Source organism: Aotus nancymaae, unplaced genomic scaffold (assembly GCF_030222135.1).
Source record: "Aotus nancymaae isolate 86718 unplaced genomic scaffold, 86718_ANA_hifiasm-v0.15.2.pri h1tg000115l, whole genome shotgun sequence".
Lineage (NCBI taxonomy): Eukaryota > Metazoa > Chordata > Mammalia > Primates > Aotidae > Aotus > Aotus nancymaae.
The window spans coordinates 8,016,519-8,036,834 of NW_026988530.1; the positions used below are offsets into that span (position 1 = coordinate 8,016,519).

At 35.7% G+C, this 20,316-nt stretch overlaps 1 non-coding gene across 1 annotated transcript; it reads right to left on the minus strand.

Annotated features, from left to right (window-relative positions):
- Positions 1-19,031: 19,031 nt before the first annotated feature.
- LOC135272599 (U6atac minor spliceosomal RNA) lies at positions 19,032-19,160 on the minus strand. Its single transcript, XR_010340619.1, has one exon. It is a non-coding gene; the product is annotated as a U6atac minor spliceosomal RNA (small nuclear RNA).
- Between the last annotated feature and the right edge of the window lie 1,156 nt (positions 19,161-20,316).

Sequence of the window (20,316 nt, forward strand, 5' to 3'; positions counted from 1 at the left end):
TTTTTGGTGGCAACAATCTTATTACTAAACAACGAATTGTATTCCTGGACACTGCATAAAAATATCAGTATTTTGTACCAGTTGCTGTGACAACAACTCAAAAGCCTTGTCACATTACCAAACGTCCCCTAGAGAAAGGTAGATACTAGAGAGACAATAGTGCTCTATGTGAAATTGATGATTTAAGATAAGTCATACGCCTGGTATCAGAAAGAATAGACAGTCACAGAAATCCCTACATAGCAGAAAGCAATAAAAAAAAAAAAAAGAATAATTATGAGGCCATGACTGAGGGACAAGGAAATGGAAGAGATGACCAGAGATCATTTAGAAAATCAGTAACGAGACATAAGTGTTCCTTACATTCTACCTCAAGTTCAAGTCCTAGAGATTGTTTAAAAGGAGTTTGGAAAGCAAGGGGCTTTTTTTGCCTTTAAGTTTTAAATTCTGAGAGAAAACTTCTTACATAAGCTTCTGTTAAAGTCACATGTTTTATGAAAGTGATGGTGTGAGTCAGGACAATTATCTGCTATTTCATTCTCCCAGGTTGCCCTGGTGCAGAAAGGGGCCTAACAATTCCATCACGACCTTGAGGAGAGATTTAAAAACTTAATTTATTTTCTGACTTAGGAGATTGTCAGAGGAAGAAAGTTACTTTTAAATCCAAAATATTTTATAAGGATTAGATAGGTGAATAGCTAAACATCTTCTGTGCCTTATGATGTAATACATGTTAGCTATTATTACTATTGAATATCTACTTTGTGTCTTACATTCTTGTATGTATCCAACCAAAAAGCTTTTTTAGAATATTAAATCTGGGCTGACTTTGGTTTAAAGTAGTTTAAGGAGGGAATATCTTTTTCCTTTCAACTATATAAATAATTCACTTCGCTTACTTATAGCTATCAAGCTAGATATTTGCCTCCATTTCAATTAAGATCCTAGAGACAAGAGAGATCCAAGATGGCTGATCACTAGCAGCTCAGGCTCGTAGTTCCCAGTGAAAGTGCAGAGAACGAGAGGATGCCACACTTTCAGACGAATATTTGTTGCTCATGGACCAGGAGATTCCCAGCAGAGGAGCCCCATGTGTCGTCAGGGCAACTCTTGTGGCCAGCGCAGCGGTTTTGCTGGTGCCTTAGCGCGCCAGTTTTTGGTGCAGAGTCCGGAGATTCCCGGGCAGAAAAGCACCATCAATCTTAACACCGCTGTTTTGGCCGGCACAGTGGATCGCTCAGATTTCGGTGCTGGGAATCAACAAGTTGGACATCTGCTCAGAGACCTAGTTAGAAAGTCGGTATTACAAAGACGACAGACAGATAAATACATAATGAAGGGAAGAAACCAGCATAAAAAGGCAGAGAATACTCAAAATCAGAATGCCTCTCCCTCTACAGGGGATCGCAATTCCTCATCAGTAACAGAACAAGGCTTAATAGATTACGAGTGTGTTCCAATAACAGAAGCAGGTTTCAAAACATGGGTGATAAGAAACTTCTGTGAATTAAAAGAACTTGTTCTAACCCAATGCAAAGAAACTAAGAACCTTGAAAAAAGGTTTGATGAAATGTTAACGAGAATGGACAATTTAGAGAGGAATATAAGTGAATTGATGGAGCTGAAAAACACAACACAAGAACTTCGCAAAGCATGCACAAGTTTAAACAGTCGAATTGATCAAGTAGAAGAAAGGATATCAGAAGTCAAGAACCAGCTCAGTGAAATGAAATGAGAAGACAAGATTGGAGAGAAAAGGATGAAAAGGAATGAGCAAAGTCTCCAGGAAATATGGGACTATGTGAAAAGACCTAATTGACGTTTGATAGGTGTACCTGAATGTGATGAAGAGAATGAATCCAAGTTGGAAAATACTCTTCAGGATATCATTCAGGAAAATTTTCCCAACCTGGCAAGGCAGGGTAATATTCAACTCCAGGTAATACAGAGAACACCACAAAGATATTCTTCAAGAAGACCAACCCCAAGGCACATAATTGCCAGATTTATTAGGGTTGAAATGAAGGAGAAAATACTAAGGGCAGCCAGAGAGAAAGGTCAGGTTACCCATAAAGGGAAACCTATCAGACTTACAGCAGATCTCTCAGCAGAAACCCTACAAGCCAGAAAAGAGTGGGGACCAATATTTAACATCCTTAAAGAAAAGAACTTTCAACCCAGAATTTCCTATCCAGCCAAACTAAGCTTTATAATTGAAGGAAATATTAAATCCTTTGCGAACAAACAAGTACTTAGAGAGTTCACTACCACCAGGCCTGCTTTACAAGAGCTTCTGAAAGAAGCACTATACATATAAAGGAACAACCAATATCAGCCTTTCCAAAAATATATCAAAAAGAAAAGAACACTAACACAACGAAAAATTTACACTAACTAATGGGCAAAACAGCCGGCTAGCATCAAATGCCAGTATTAAAGTTTTATATATTCTAATCGGATAAAAAGCCAAAACCCATTGGTATGCTGCATCCAGACCCATCTCACATGCAACAATACACAAAGACTCAAAGAGAAGGAGGAAGATTTATCAACCAATCAGAGAGTAAAAATAAACAAATAAATAAAAAGCAGGAGATGCAATTCTCGCCTCTGATAAAGTAGACTTTAAAGCAACAAAGAGCAAAAGAGGCAAAGAAGGACACTACATAATGGCAATAGGATCAATGTAACAAGAAGAGCTAACGATTTTATAGATCAACGAGACAAAAAATTAACAAGGACATCCAGGACTTGAACTCAGACCCGGAACAAGTAAACTTAATAAACATTTATAGAACTCTCCACTTCAAATACATAAAACATACATTACCACCTCACACCTATTCCAAAAGTGACTACATAATTGGAAGTAAATCACTCCTCAGTAATCGCATAGCATTTCATAGGTTTAAATGAAATATTGGTTGGCTGCTTGTTTGTTATTTTCTTCCCTTATTCCTTCCTGGTTACATCAAGTATAATTATTGGTATAAAAGAGGTTTTCAATACCCATTACTAAACTGCATTCTAGCCTGGGCAAGAAAGCAATACTCTCATTCTCTCTCTCTTTCTCTTCCTTTTTCCTCCTCTTCTTTATTCTTTTTCTTTCTTTCTTTCAAAAAAAAAAAAGATCCTAGAGACTGGTCTTAGAGTTAATTAATGGCTATAGTCACATAATCTATCTATCTATTAGATAAATTGTCATCCTCGTGATCCAATGTGGCAGCATCCATATTCCAGACAAAAGAACAAAGAAATGAAATAGAAGAGAGACAAAGAATTGTGCCAAATGCATCTTAGGAAAGGTTCAAGAAATAAGTAACAGAAGACTCGATATTGACCAAGATGTAGTCACATGGGCATAGTAATCTGAGGCAGAGGCTTTGAAGTATAGTTTTTATGCTGAATGGGCATGTTTCAAGGTAAAAATATTATTCCTATTAAAAAAAGAAAAAAGAGACATCAAAAGACAATAAGAAATCTCTACAAGCTATATCATAGTTTTCATTGAAACAAAAGCAAAATGTGAAGAATATACCTTTAACTTACTATACATAATGCATTTTGAAATTATAAAGCATAAACTTAAAATATTAGTCCCAAAGTTGTATATAAAGTGTTTATTTCTGAAACAGATCACTTGAGGTCAGGAGTTTGAGATCAGCCCTGTCAATATAGTGAAACCCCATCTCTACTAAAAATATGAAAATTAGCTGAGCGTGGTGGCACACACCTGTAGTCACAACTATTTAGAAGGCTGAGGCAGGAAAATTGCTTGAACTCAGGAAGTAGAGTTTGCAGTGAGCCAAGATTGTGCCACTGTCCTCCAGCCTAGAAAACAGAGCAAGACTTTATCTAAATAAATAAATAAGGTGTATATTTCCCAGATTTTGGCATTTGACTTTTAATTTTGGTCAAGGAAGCTTGGCACTCAGAAAACATTTCAAGATAAGTTCAAGACCCAAATTGTTCCTTTAATTTCTTTTTTGGATGACTATCACTCAATAATTATAGTTGGTAGATAAAGTGCAAATTGGTCTTCATTGGAGTAATTTTATATATTAGCTAGAAAAGTCAACCCTTGCGTATAATTTCATACAACCAAAAGTGAGAACTTTACACTTGTGATCTGAGTTGTATAAAGGCATGAAATAAAGTAAATAAAATTGTTTTTAAATTTAGCATGTGGGAATTAGTCAATGCCTTCTCTTAGCAAAATTGTTGACTGAAGATGTTTTAATACTAGAAATGTATGTATTAGTCAGGGTTCCTACAGAGACAGAACTAAGAGGAGATATATATATAAATATTATATGTATTTATATATATTTACTGTATATATATACTCATTTATATATATATTTACTGTATATATATTTATATATATATAAATATATATTTATATATGTATATATACACATATATATTTATATATGTGTATATATATACACATATATATTTATATATGTGTATATATATACACATATATATTTATATATGTGTATATATATACACATATATATTTATATATGTGTATATATATACACATATATATTTATATATGTGTGTGTGTGTGTATATATATATAAATGAGTAGCATCCAATACAGAGGGGTTTAGAATGTTGAATATTTGGTGGTTCAACACAGATTTCAGCAGTAATAATACATTCCCTTTGATGAGTCTGCACACAAAAGAGTAAAAGGAAGTACTCAATCTGGAAAAAGCTCTCTGGGAACATTATTTTATATACATACACACACATATACACACACACACACATATATATATATATATATATATAAAAACACACACACACATCTATATACATACATAAATGAAGAACTTCGAGTCCAATGTTTGAAGGCAGGAAACATTCAGCATCCAGCATGGAAGAAAGACGTAGGCTAGAAGGCTAGGCTAATCTCACCTTTCCACGTTTTTCTGCCTGCTTTTATATTCACTGGCAGGTGATTAGATTGTTTGCACCAGATTAAGGGTGGGTCTGCCTTTCCCAGCCCGTTGACTCAAATGTTAATCTTCTTTGTCAACACCCGCATAGATACACCCAGTATCAACACTTTGCATCTTTGAATCCAATCAAGTTGACACTCAGTATTCACCATCACAGTGTATCTTAGTGCACACATAGAATCTTTGAACCAAATCATTTTGTTAATTGCTGCATGGAGGAAGGACACTTCCACTTAATAATCTTTCAGTACTGAAGGGAAATGATGTCTATATGGCAAAATGTGTCTTTCTAAAAATAGTAATTTCCATGAAACAATTTCGAAAATAAATTGTTAATCATTAAGGGAGCAATGTTTTGGGCTAAGTATTGGAGCTCAGGAACTAGTCTTTATTAACATTCCACACGAATAAAGCAAAGATTTTATATAAGATACAAAAATATTAATAATGTGAAAATGCTATTGATGAGCTGACATCCTGTAGCAGATATAGTACCCTTAGACAATTACTGGCTGAAGTTCCAGGAAGATTTCTTCTGAAAATCTGAGTCCATGAAGACAATTGACTGAAAAACAGCAGTTTGATAAGATTATAGCTGTTAAATCAAATATATATTATGTACAATGGAGATATTATGGCAGGTAATATAACGCACAAATTGGTCACTCAGAACATAAATGGGATAACTGCCCAGTAAAGAAGTTTCTCAACCATTTGAAAGAGCAAAATCATCTAGATGCAGATAGATTACAGCTGCAAAAAGTACATTTAGGAAAGTTGAACATTTTGAGTGACTATATAATTTTATATGAAAAAGCCTTACTGTGATGCATGAAAAATAATAAAGAGCTGTCATGCCCAGGATAACTGTTTTTTACTTTGTTAATGAGTAGTATCCAATAAAGAGGAGTTTAGAATGTTGAATATTTGGTGGCTCAACACAGATTTCAGCAGTAATAATATATTACCTTTGATGCGTCTCACATAAAAGAGTAAAAGGAAGGACTCAATCTGGAAAAAGCTCTCTAGCCACGTTATTATTAATGGTCAGGGGAATGAGAGTTTCCTGCACTTTCTTTTCTCTCCCTTAAAATTCACTCTGGTGAAGGGGAAAGTGCATGTATTATACAACCAGACTGAAGTTTTAATCTTAGCCATGTATCAGCTGTATGGAAACTAGTAAGTACGTAATTTAGGATCTATTTGGAAGTAGAACTACTCTGAGTGATGTGGAATTAGGAATGTATTTGTGAGATTTGATCTTACATAATTATGAGTGCTGATGCAGATGACCACGGAAGGTTGTAACTTCTGTGTCCTTAGCAGTTTTCCAGTCAGTGTAGGTTGGCAGGGCTAGGAGTTAGGAAGAAAAACTGAACTTGAAGTGGGAAGAAGAAAGACAACTGGGACACAGGGAGAAATCAAGACTCACAAAGGCAGAGTGAACCCTGCCTCTGTCTTCCACTGTCTCCAACCTCTGCGACCTGCAGAATAAACTGTTGACCTTCATCATGATCCACACAAATGCCTGTCCCAGGACTCGGCATGAAGAAAGACACTTGAATGCAGAGCTAGAGTTGCTGTGAGCTGGCCCTGTGCTTACAGAATGAGCCAGAAGAGCACGGAAAACGTGTGTGAGCTGCAGCAGCACCGGACACTCTCTGCTGAATTTCAGAGAGTAGTGGCTGGTGCTTCAGTCCCACCTTCTAAATCTCAAATTCATCTTTTCCAGTGGCCAAGCCTAAACTAGAACCACACAAGCAAGGAATACTGGAAAATGTAGTTTCACCTGGGCAAAGTTCAAACAGTATAAAACTACAGCAGCAAGTTACTTAAATTCCCTGATCTGCTGTTATATCTTTTCTAAAATGGAAGACAAAGCATCTCCTAGAGTTGATGTGAGTTTGAAAATACACAAATTGAAAAGTGTGCCAGCTCCACTCACCAGCAAAGACAACTGTGCATATCCCTTCCTCTTTCCACAACTATCTCACCTGTAAAGAGCAGGAGCTGTAACTACAAAGATCATGAGAACCACAAGATCCTCAAGTCCTTCTCCTGCTTCTTTCATGGATATATCAATCTGGGACTCTGTCTTGAAGACACAGCCACAGGGAGGCATGCAGAAATGGGTTTCTAATCTTCTAGATTGTGCATTCAAATAATGGAATACAATATAGATAGAGGCAAAAATATAGATTTTTTTAGTTAGAAAAACTTGAAAAGAGATTACTTCTTGAAGTGTCACACCCACCCACACAACCACCTACACACACACAGGTACACACATGTAAATGATAGATAACAGTTATTGCCACTTGCAGAGTTTTTCTGAGGACTAACAGAATTCTCTGAGTACCTTGTACGATGCCATGCACATATTATGCTCTTAATAACCCTTTTCTCTTTCTGCTTCTCCTTTCTAATTCATAAGTTTTGGTAGCCATTGCATCACTCTTTTATTTATTTATTTATTTATTTGACACAGTTTTGGGTCTTGTTTCCCAGGCTGGAGTGCAGTGTCATGATCTGAGCTCACTGCAATCTCCACCTTCTGGGTTCAAGAAATTCTTTGGCCTCAGCCTCCCAAGTAGCTGAGACTATAGGCACGTGTCACCACAACCAGCTAATTTGTGTATCTGTAGTAGAAATGAGGTTTCTCCATGTTGGCCAGGCTGATCTCAAACTCCTTCCTGACCTCAGCTCATCTGCCCACCTCAGCCTCTCAAAGTGCTGGGACTACAGGCATGAGCCATTGCGCCCGGCTGCATCACTCTTTTATAGATTTTTATATAATCTATTATATTGATAAAGGCATTGTGCTATATGTTCTTATTTGTTTTATGTTGTTGAAGTTTTGAAATGATCCCATAAAGTAAGTATTATCATCCCAATTTTGTGGGTGATAAAGGTTAAATGACTTTTAACCTAAGAGTGGATGGTTAAAGGATATTGACTGAGTTGAGTTAAAAATACTCTATGATCAAATAAACTTTTAGAGATTGAAGTAAAATAATTATCTGCCATTTTGTTAATGGTAAAGAAAGCACAAAGAAAATAGAACAAACACCTGCTAAACATGCCAATAAGGTTAGACAGCAGAAAAGGGGCATTTGTAGGTCAAATAATTCCCTCTTGTGATTGTCAAGAAAGGGTCTCAGGCTTTCAGATAATTTGTTTATCACATATCAAGTTTGCATTTGTAAAATTTGAATTCCTCATTTTTTTTTTTTCAAAATGGGGACCAAGTGAGTGATTTTACAGTAAACTATCAGGCGTTAGAGGTAAGCACTAAAAGCAAGACAACAGATTAAGACCTCACGGAATGTTACAAAATCATCTTTAACAGAAAACTAATTATGTTAGCTAGTATTTATAAAGATTTAGACAAGAACAAATAGTATATCTTTTAAATTAGGTACAAGAAATGAAATTTTACGCTAATAGACAATTAACCTGAGCTAGCCTAGAATACTTACATGTAAAGAAGTGAATTTAGGAGCAGATAATCCTTGTTGAAATTTTTTTTAAAGACAAAGTTTACAACCCAAGAAAGGTAAATGAAGACTTACAGAGTAGGTTTAGTATAATCAAATAATTATTGAAAATTATTATTAAAAATCATTTATACAGTCAGACATGGTAAAGCTGGATCACAGGAAAATTAATTTTATGCTATTTTGTAAGTTACCTTATCTCAATGTCTCTTCCAGAATCATCTGGCACTCTTTTCCATAACAGGGATCCATTTTCTTACTTGGGTCATAACCTATTTTAAGCTACAACCTAGGATTATTGACACGACCTTGTGGCTTTAAATCACAGTTTTAAATCTTTGCTTACTGTTATTTACAATTTGTGCTTTATTTCACCTGTTAAAAAGGTTTTGTCTTTTGAGTCAGAAGTTTATTTATTTACCATTTTGTCATAGTGGTTTCCTATGGTTAAATTCACAGTGTTATGTCCAGTTAAGAGGTCGGTATTCAAAAAATACTCTACCACTTTCAATCTGTGAGACCTGGGGTGAGTCATTTAACCTTTATCACCCACAAAATTGGGATGATAATACTTACTTTATGGGATCATTTCAAAACTTCAACAACATAAAACAAATAAGAACATATAGCACAATGCCTTTATCAAGTCATGATGATGATGACTATTTTCAGATTTCATAAAATCCCAACATTTTAGATACTCTCTGTCATTTTGACTTATAAAATCAACCCTGTTTAAAATGCCTTTTGCAAAAGATATTCTGTTTACCTATATCTTGTTTCTTTGGCAGACTGGTAGAAGACTGTGCTTCACATATTCTTCAAAGCCTTCTCCCTTAATCCACTTAGTGTAGTAATAAGTCTGCCTTAAACATCTCTTGCCCCTCATGGGAATTCAAAACTGTTAACTAAATGACTGGTGACTGTTATTCTATCACCTCTTATAATCATCTTTTATAGTCCAGTACTACCTGACAATAACAAACACTTCTATAAATTACCAGACAAGGAAACTCACTATCACTTTCTTCACCTCCTCTTATCCCAGGTTGATTGTACTAATATTCCTTCCTAATATATCTTAACAAGAATCTTGCTAAAGATTCTTAATATATATTTTATACCTAATATATCTTATAAGAATCTTGAAAATAAAGAATAGTGTATGGCACATTAGTGAAATCTGGAAGAAGGGAAATTATTGAAGCTTTATTTAAATCAGTATATTCAAGATATATCAGGGAAGATGTTTGCAGCACTGTAGTTCTCCAATATTCCCAAATCCACTCACAAAATCTGACTAAGCAACTAAACCTGGAAATTTACAGAAAATATTTGAAACAAAACTAAGTGACAAGGTGTCACTGTGAAACCTAAAATATGACAAACTACCAATAGCAACAACACTATATGCTCTCAGAAAGTGTGTAGGAAGTGTTAAAAAAAAATAGCAAGACAAAGGAAAAAAAACACAAAAACCTGAGAACACCCAAACTGAGTTGTTTTTTTTTTAAAGATGAATAAAAATAACAAATTTTAGCCAGAGTAATTATAAAGAAAGAACACCCAAATTAATAAAATTAGAAATGAAACAGGAAACATTACAACTGATACAACAAAATGCCAAAGATGAAAAGAGATGATTATAAATAATTATAGATCAACAAATTGGATAGTTTAGAGGAAACAGATAAATTATCTGATGCATATAATCTACCAAGACAGAATTAAAAAGATATAGAAATCTAAATGAACCAATGACAAGTAAGGAAACTGAATCAGTAACAACAATAAAAAAAATTGATAGAATTTAACAGTGAAGCCATCAGGTTGTGGGATTTTCTTTGTTGGTAAATTTTATATTTTTTTTATACAGAATGGAATATGAGTCAGGCACTTAAAGAAGGCCAAGGTCTCATTTATGATAACATAGATAAACATGGAGGACAATCTGTTAAGTGAAAGACAAATACGGTCATCGATGGAATGTAAAAAAGTTATCTCATAAAAGAGTGGATGGTGGTTACCAAAGGCTGAAGTGCTTTGGTTGACAGGGAGATGTTCCTCAATGGATGTGAAATTTGTCTTTGTCTAACAATAAGAGGAATACATTCACAAGTTCTATTGTACCACGTAGTAACTATAGGTAATACTATACTTTATTATTGGAAAATGCTTACAGAGTACATGTAGAGTGTCCTCTCAAGAAATGTGATAATTGTGTAGGAGAGGTCCCAAGATGGCCTGATAAGAGGCAGCTCGGAACTCAGCTACCAGCGAGAGAGACGCAGAAGCTGAGTGGTCCCCACAATTCCAAACGAAGTCCCAGGTTCATTTTGTGGGTCTGGTTGGACAGTGGGTATAAACAAAATAGGGCAAATTGAGGCAAGGTGGGGCACCCAGGTGGTACCTGCAACTGACCAGAGGACCGGGGATCTCCCCCTCTGGGACTTTGTTTCAGTTACAGGGCTCCACACAAGCCCTCTACAACCCACACAACAGGAGATCGTTGCCGGGGCAAAAAGCCTCAGCGAGCTGCCTGAACAGGGAAGAACAGCAACTTCCGCCAGCGCCCTGGCTGTCAGTAAAGATCTAGGTGGAAGTGCTGGTTGACACCGAGAAAGACAAAAAGCCGGAGGGATGGAGCTACCTGCCCCCCAGAAAGAAGGGGAACTGAATGCAGGGAAACAGGCCATATGGCAGGATGGGCTCCCCCCACAAAGCCTAGCAGACTTAAAAACTCTCAATTCAGAGTTTCCCACCCAGAACATCAGTTAGAGTGACCAGGAACAAACAAGCTTGGGGGTGGGGGGTGGGGTGGGGCGGGGGGAAGGGCAGCTGCCATTGCAGAATCCAGCCTAATTTTCCTGAGCAAATATTGCAAAAATCTTCAATAAAATACTGGCAAACTGAATGCAACAGCAAATCAAAAGCTTATTCATCATGATCAAGTAGGCTTCATCTCAGGGATGCAAGGCTGGTTCAACATAGGCAAGTCTATAAATGTAATCCATCACATAAACAGAACCAAAGACAAAAATCACATGATTATCTCAATAGATCCAGAGAAGGCCTTTGACAAAATTCAACAGCCCTGTATGCTAAAAACTCTCAATAAACTAGGTATCGATGGAACATATCACAAAATAATAAAAACTATTTATGACAAACCCACAGCCAATATCATACTGAATGGGCAAAAACTGAAATCATTCCCTTTGAAATCTGCCACAAGACAAGGATGCCCTCTCTCACCATTCCTATTCAATATAATATTGGAAGTTATAGCTAGAGCAATCAGGCAAGAAAAAGAAATAAAGGGTATTCAATTAGGAAAAGAGGAAGCCATATTGTCTCTATTTGTAGATATCATGATTGTATATTTAGAAGACCCCATCATCTCAGCCCAAAATCTCCTGAAACTGATAAGCAACTTCAGCAAAGTCTCAGGATACAAAATCAATGTGCAGAAATCACAAGCATTCCTGTACACCAATAACAGACAAACAGAGAGCCAAATCAAAAGTGAACTCCCATTCACAATTGCTACAGAGTATAAAATACCTAGGAATACAACTAACAAAGGATGTAAAGGACCTCTTCAAGGAGAACTGCAAACCACTGCTCAAGGAAATAAGAGAGAACACAAACAGATGGAAAAATATTCCATGCTGATGGTTGGGAAGAATCAAGGTTGTGAAAATGGCCATACTGCCCAAAGTAATTTATAGATTCAAGGGTATCCCCATCAAGCTACCAATGACCTTCACAGAACTGGAAAAAACCACTTCAAACTTCATATGGAATCAAAAGAGAGCCCACATAGCCAAAACAATCCTAAGCAAAAAGAACAAAGCTGGAGGCATCATGCTGCCTGCCTTCAAACTATACTACAAGGCCACAGTAATCAAAACAGCATGGTACTGGTACCAAACCAGAGACAGAGAACAATGGAACAGAACAGAGGCCTCAGAAGCAACACTACACATCTACAATCACCTGATCTTTGACAAACCTGACAAAAACAAGCAATGGGGAGAGGATTCCCTGTTCAATAAATGGTGTTGGGAAAACTGGCTAGTCATGAGCAGAAAGCAGAAAATGGCTAGCCATGAGCAGAAAACTGGACCGCTTTCTGACACCCAACACTAAAATTAACTCCAGATGGGTTAAAGATCTAAACATAAGACCTAACACCATAAATACCCTAGAAAAAAACCCAGGCAAAACCATTCAGGACATAGGCATAGGCAAGGACTTCATGGCTGAAACACCAAAAGCAATGATAAGAAAAGACAAAATAGATAAATGGCATCTAATTAAACTCCAGAGCTTCTGTATAGCAAAAGAAACAATCACTAGAGCAATCTGGCAACCAACAAAATGGGAAAAAGTTTTTGCAATCTTCTCATCTGACAAAGGGCTAGAATATCCAGAATCTATAAAGAACTAAAACAGATTTACAAGAAAAAAGCAAACAAACCCATTTGAAAGTCGGCAAAGGACATGAACAAACACTTTTCAAAAGAAGACATATTTGAGGCCAACAAACATATGAAAAAATGCTCATCATCACTGGTCATTAGAGAAATGCAAATCAAAACCACATTGAGATACCACCTCACACCAGTTAGAATGGCAATCATTAAAAAATCTAGAGACAACAGATGCTGGAGAGGATGTGGAGAAATAGGAACACTTTTACACTGTTGGTGGAAGTGTAAATTAGTTCAACCATTGTGGAAGACAGTGTGGTGATTCCTCAAGGACCTAGAAATAGAAATTCCATTTGACCCAGCAATCCCATTACTGGATATATATCCAAAGAATTATAAATTGTTCTATTATAAAGACACATGCACACGTATGTTCATTGCAGCACTGTTTACAATGGCAAGCCTTGGAGCCAACCCAAATGCCCATCAGAGATAGACTGGATAAAGATGTTTCACATATACACAAGAGAGTACTATGCAGCCATAAAAAATGATGAGTTCGTGTCCTTCATGGGGACATGGATGAATCTGGAAACTATCATTCTCAGCAAACTGACACAAAAAAAGAAAACCAAACACTGCATGTTCTCACTCATAAGTGGCTGTTGAACAATGAGAATATGTGGACACAAGGAGGGGAGCATCACACACTGTGGTCAGCTGGGTGGGCTAGGGGAGGGACAGCGCAGAGTGGGGAGGTTGGGGTGGGTTAACATGGTGAGAAATACCAGATATAGGTGATGGGGGGATGAAGGTGGTAAATCACCTTGCCATGTATGTACCTATGCAACAATCCTGCATGATCTACACATGTACCCCAGAACCCAAAGTACAATTTTTAAAAATGTGATAATTATGTGATTTGATGCATATGTTAGCTAGATTTAATCATCCCATAATGTATATATACACTTCAAAAGCATTATATTGTGCATAATAAATACGATTATATCTGTAAGTTTAAATATGCCATATTCAAATGACTAAAATGGTGAGTCATTTTAAGGACATCTCAATTCCTTCTAGATTTTCCTGTCACTTTTATTCTTTATTATTATTACATTTAAAAAATGTGACATGAAGATATAAACCTATTAAACTAATGTTTATAAACAGGTTGTATTCTTCTCCCTATACTAGAAGCAAAATAATTTCTAATAACAGACTGAGAGCGGAATTTATACAGGATATTTTTATCTTACGTATTTTCTTCCTTTCCTCAAACTGATATCCTGCTGATTCTTAGTCCTAAATCTTTGATTCATGGAACAGCAGGTGTCATAAATCTCTGTTTCAAGTCATATCAATCATGTTTCAACTTGCAGCTGAAAGAGACCCTGAAATTTTCAGTTCATATTTCTTTGCCATTTTATAATTGCAGGAAATATTTTCATATTCTCAAATATGTTTTTTCTAAATGTATTGATCAAAACTATGAATCATTGACCTGCTTGAAAACTGCATCAAATTTTCTGTTACTAATGGTGAAATTTTGATCTAAGATAGCCACAGAACAATATAAAGTTCACACATTTTAGAGCTTTATTATCAGTGCTGTTGATCTCAATGTATTTGAATTTTCGTATGGTTTACATAAAACAATGTTTTAAAGTATAAACAAAGATCGTCTAATGTAGTTATGGGAAATATCATGAAGAACTGTTCACTGTTTATACTATGCACCATCTTTTGTACTTCAGAAAAGCTTTTCTGTTAAGGCTGTACTGGGACAAGTGAAAATGAGATGGGGGTGTTTGTCTTCTAATTATTTCTTCTTTATAATATTTTGTATCTACCAGAATGATGTATTTCTTGGATGTTTGTAAGAACTCACCTATCAAATCGTCAGAGTTAATTTATTTGTAGGATGACTTACAATACGTGATTCAATATATTTTATTATTATAGGTTATTTTAGGATTTCTAATTTTTCTCATGCCAATTTTTGTAATTTAAGCATTCTCTAGGAATCTATGTAAAATTTTATATTTATATTAAATTCTCAATGAATTTTATTAACTGTGGTGATTATACAGTTTAGTTTAATAAATTTAAAAATTATATATTCCTTTTAAATTCCTTAAACTCTTTTTTCATTGTTCAATCTGATCAGAATTTTTTTTAATTTAATGAAGCTTCAATTTAGTTTGTTCATGTCTTTATATAATTTCCTATTTCACAGAATTCTACTGAGGGTTTCAGGCTGAATATATTTGTAAATGGTATTTGAAAATAATTTAAAAACTTTTACTAGCAGTATGAATATGCATCAATTAAGGCAAACCAGTTAATTATGCTGAAAAATATATTATATCTTTAAATTTTTTGTGCTGCTTATGACAAATCAATCAAAATGAGGCATTTTGAAATGCAATACAGTGGTGGATTTGTCAGTCTCGCCTGTAGTTGTAACAATTTTTAAGTCCCCTATTTTATTTAGTTTTAGACATCACATATTATAATATAGATCACTTTATGTACCACTTTGAGTAAATGAACACTGTTAGTTATTATGTTAGTAATAAACTATTAATTTAATAATTACTATTAATTAATAATTACATATCACACTTATGTATACATCAAAAGGATAACATAAACCAAATAAGTATAACTAATTCTTAAATACTTTGAATTTCATTTTTCACAACATCAATGTTTATTTTTTCATTTCATATTCACCTTCTATGAAGTATTGCATGATATTTTGGAATATGGTAATGAAGTATTTATTGGAATAGTACAATGTTAATGTCTGAAGGATCATTGTCAAACTACTGGCATTCATTTCTCTTGTTGGGTCAATGACAATTTACTGTGACAACAGAAGGTTTTCAGACAATTATGACTTATGTTATTTCCTCAAATGGTTCTTACAGGGCTTCTGAACTGGAATTTTAAGGGGTTTCAAGGTGTCCATTTATGCCAACAGGATAAAGGATTGATATGCATTTGGCTGTGTCCCCACCCAAATCTCTTCTTGAATTGCCATGTGTTACAGGAAGGACCCGGTGAGAGGTAATTAAATAATGGGGACACATCTTTCCTGTGCTGTTCTCGTGATAGTGAATAAGTCTCATGAGATCTGATGGTTTTAAAAAGAGTAGTTCCCTGCACAAGCTCTTTTCTCTTGTCTGTAGCCATGTAGCCATGTGAGATGTGCCTTTTACCTTCTGCCATGATTGTGAGGTCTCCCCGCCATGTGGAACTGTGAGTCCATTAAACCTCTTTCTTTTATAAATTGCCCAGTCTCTGGTATGTCTTTAACAGCAATGTGAAAACAGACTAATACAGTAAATTGGTACCAGGAGAGTGGGGTGCTGCTGAAAAGATACCCCGAAATGTGGAAGCAGCTTTGTAACTGGGTAACAGGTAGAGGCTGGAACAGACTGGAGGGCTCAAAAGAAGACAGAAAAATGTGGGAAAGTTAGATCTCCCTAGAGACTTGTTCAATGGCTTTGATCAAAATGCTAATAATAATAAAGACAAAAAAATTCCAGGCTGAGGTGGTCTCAGATGGAGATGAGAAATTTGTTGTGAACTGGTGCAAAGGTGATTCCTGTTATGTTTTGGCAAAGAGACTGATGGCATTTTGCCCTTGCCCTAGAGATTTGTGGAACTTAGAACTTGAGAGAATGATTGAGGGTATCTGGTGAAAGAAATTTCTAAGCAACAAAGCATTCAAGAGGTGATTTTTTGTGCTGTTAAAGGGATTCAGTTTTATAAGGGAAGCAGAGCATAAAAGTTCAGAAAATTTGCAACCTGACAATGTGATAGAAAAGAAAATTCCATTTTCTGAGAAGAAATTCAATCCGGCTGCAGAAATCTGCATAAGTAACAAGGAGCTGAATGTTAATCACCAAGACAATGGGGAAAATTGTCTCCAGGACATTTTAGAGGTCTTCACAGGAGGCCCTTCCACTACTGGATCAGAGTCCTAGGAGGAAAAGGTGGTTTTGTGTGGGGTCCAGGGTCCCCGTGCTGTGTGTGCCCTACAAACCTGGTGCCCTGCATCCCAGCAACTCCAGCCATGGCTGCAAGGGGCCAGTGCAGAGCTCAGACCATGGTTTCAGAGAGTGTAAACCCCAAGCATTGGCTGCTTCCACATGGTGTTGAACCTGCAAATGCACAGAAATCCAGAATTGGGGTTTGGGAACCTCCACCTGGATTGCAGAGGATGTATGATGCCCAGGTAGATGTTTCCTGCAGGGGCAGGGCCCTGATGAAGAACCTCTACTAGCGCTGTGTGGAAGGTAATGTGGGGTTGTAGCCCCCACACAGAATCCCTACTGGGTCGCTGCCTAGTGGAGCTCTGACAAGAGGGCCACCATCCTTCAGACCCCAGAATCGTAGATCCACTGACAATTTGCACCATATGCCTGGAAAAGCCTCAAACACTCAAAACCAGCCCATAAAAGCAGCTGGGAAGGAGGCTGTACTCTACAAAGCTTCAGGGGCAGAGCTGTTCAAGTCCATGGGAACCCACCTCTTGCATCAGCATGACCTGGATGTGAGACATGGAGTCAAAGGATATTACTTGGAACTTTAAGATTTGACTGTCTTGCTGGATTTCAGATTTGCATGGTGCCTGCAGTCCCTTTTGATTTGGCCAATTTCTCCCATTTGGAATGGTTGTATTTACCCAATGCCCGTACCCTCATTGTATCTAGGATGAACTAACTTGCTTTTGATTTTAAAGGCTCATAGACAGAAGAGACTTCCTTGTCTCAGATGAAACTCTGAATTGTGGACTTTTGAGTTAATGCTAAAGTGGGTTAAGACTTTGGAAAACTATTGGTAAGGCATGACTGGTTTTAAAATGTGAGAACATGGATTTGGTTGTGTCCTTACCCAAGTCCCATTTTGAATTCCCACATGTTGTGGGAGGGACCCGATGGGAGGTAACTGAGTCATAAGGCTGAGTGTTTCCTGTGCTGTTCTTGCAATAGTGAATAAATCTAACAAGATCTGATGGTTTTTATTAGGGGAGTTTCCCTGCACCAGCTTTTTCCTCTTCTCTGCCGCCATGTGAGATTTGACTTCCACATTCCACCATGGATGTGAGGCCTCCCTAGCCACGGGGAACTGTAAGTCCATTAAACCTCTTTCTTTTGTAAATTGCCCAGTCTCAGGTTTGTCTTTATCAGCAGCATGAAAACAGACTACTATGCAGATTCACAATTTTATACACAGTCTAACAGTGACATCTTTGTCATGATTGCTGCCTGGTCACCAGCAACTATGAAATTCCATAGATGTTGAAATTCATCTTTACTTTAGAGATGTTAAAGTATGTAATAATATGTATCATTTAAATTATTGAAACATGTGATTTAAGGCTCATCTATTAGATATTTTCAAGTATATGGATGTATCTTCCTGGTGGATTTAAAATTTTATCATATCAATTGATCTGTTTGTCTCTATCTTGAGATTTCTTTTGGCCAATATTGACTTTTTTATATGTTTTCTCTCCCTTATTTTGAAAATTTCTCCCTATATCTTAGGTTAGAGGTTGTCAGCGATGGCCTACTGGCCAACCTTGGCCCATTTCCTGTGTTTTTAAATGAAATGTTATTGAGACATAGCCATGCTCATTCATGTTTGTACATGGTCTATGCTTTCATACTCCAGCAACCAAGTTAAAAAGATGCTGCTGAAACCATTTGGCCCATAAAGTAAAAAACATTTACCACTCTACCCTTCACAGAAAAGCTTTGCCATCCTCTGTCTTTGACCCATCTTTATAATTTAGATGTAAATAGCATTTGTAAGCATTTAATTAATTAATTAATTTAGAGATGCATTATCGAAATTTTATTATCTTATCGAATAACTCAAACTGCAGTTAGTTACAGTATACTGGTTATACATCTATTAATTCTTATGTGTGTTTTTAATATAGAAACTGTTAGTGCATTTGTGTTTATATAGTAGGAAAATACCTCTAGAGAATATATCATGAGTAATTTTTTATATTTTAAGAGCTCTTTTTATTTTTTTATTTTTAAGTTAATTACCTTGTTTGGTACTTGAAGTACTGCTTAGAAACACCTAAAGTAGAGAAAAAACTGAAACTCAGAGAGGTTGTGTTTTTTCTTAAGCTAGACAGTATCTAAGACCCAAGGTAGACCCAAGGGCCTCTTCCAGCTTTGTCAAGGGGAATGCTAATCTTCTCTCCTTTCATATGACACAAAATATAATTTTATATGCAGTCCTAGAAGCTCCGAGTTTGTATTTGGCTACTTCTGTTTATTAGGATATATTTGCCCTGATTTTTAATGTTAAACTTCTATTTGTCTCAATTTAAATATTTATTTTCCTTCCTGGCTTGCTTAATTGATAAGTTTTTCTATTTGTTAGTTGTTTTTTTTCTTACTAAGTTTCTCTTTTGCTATTTAGAATGTTATTTCATGTTCTTTGCATGTTTACTATTAAGTTCTTTTCATTGCAAACTTGTTATTAAATGCAATGCAATATTTTAATCTCTCTCCTGCTGTATACAAGGACACTAGAACACTTAATTCTGATAGTCCTGTTCCTCCTTAATAACCTAAGAATCTCTAATGTTTTAAGGCTAATTTCTACTTAATACCTTAATTTAGAAATTATCCATATAACATTTAATACAGATACTGCTTATTCAAATCCATCTACACATTAACCATTTCATTATCTCTTTGCTTATTTGTTTCCATTTTAGTATTTACTTCTAGGATAATTTTTCATCTTGTCTGAGAAGTTAGAAGTTAGAAGTTGGTTTAGCAAAAATATGTTAATAATAGGCTTTTTCAAAGTTTTTTTAAAATCATATTTGCTTTCTACTTTACATAGTGTATAAAATAGAAATATACTATTATATAAATACATACCAAATATATATATACTAGTAAATAAATATACTAGTATGCTTTATATACTAGTATATAAAATAGAAATTAGCATTTGCTACTACATATTAATAAGGTTATATATGCTATAAACCCAGTCCTCAGCTGACACCTGTTTCTTTTACCCTCTTAAGATATTTATTTTTGTTGCTTCAGATAAGTATCCTGTCAACCATTGATTTGTAAACTATCTATCTGTCCTTTCCATCTGCTTAAAACATTGTCGGTGTCCCTGGTGATGTGGCATTTCACTCTAATTCACATATATTTAGATTAATTTTTTTATTTTACTTAGCCTGCTTAGTATATATTGAACTTCCTGTGTCTTTGGGGTCACTCTTTTATCAACTCTAAAATTTGTAGTTAGTATTTTTGTATATCTAATTTCTCCAAAATATTATGTAACCCATCGTCTTGGAATTTAAAGTAGACATAAGTTGGAACTTTTCATTTTAACTAT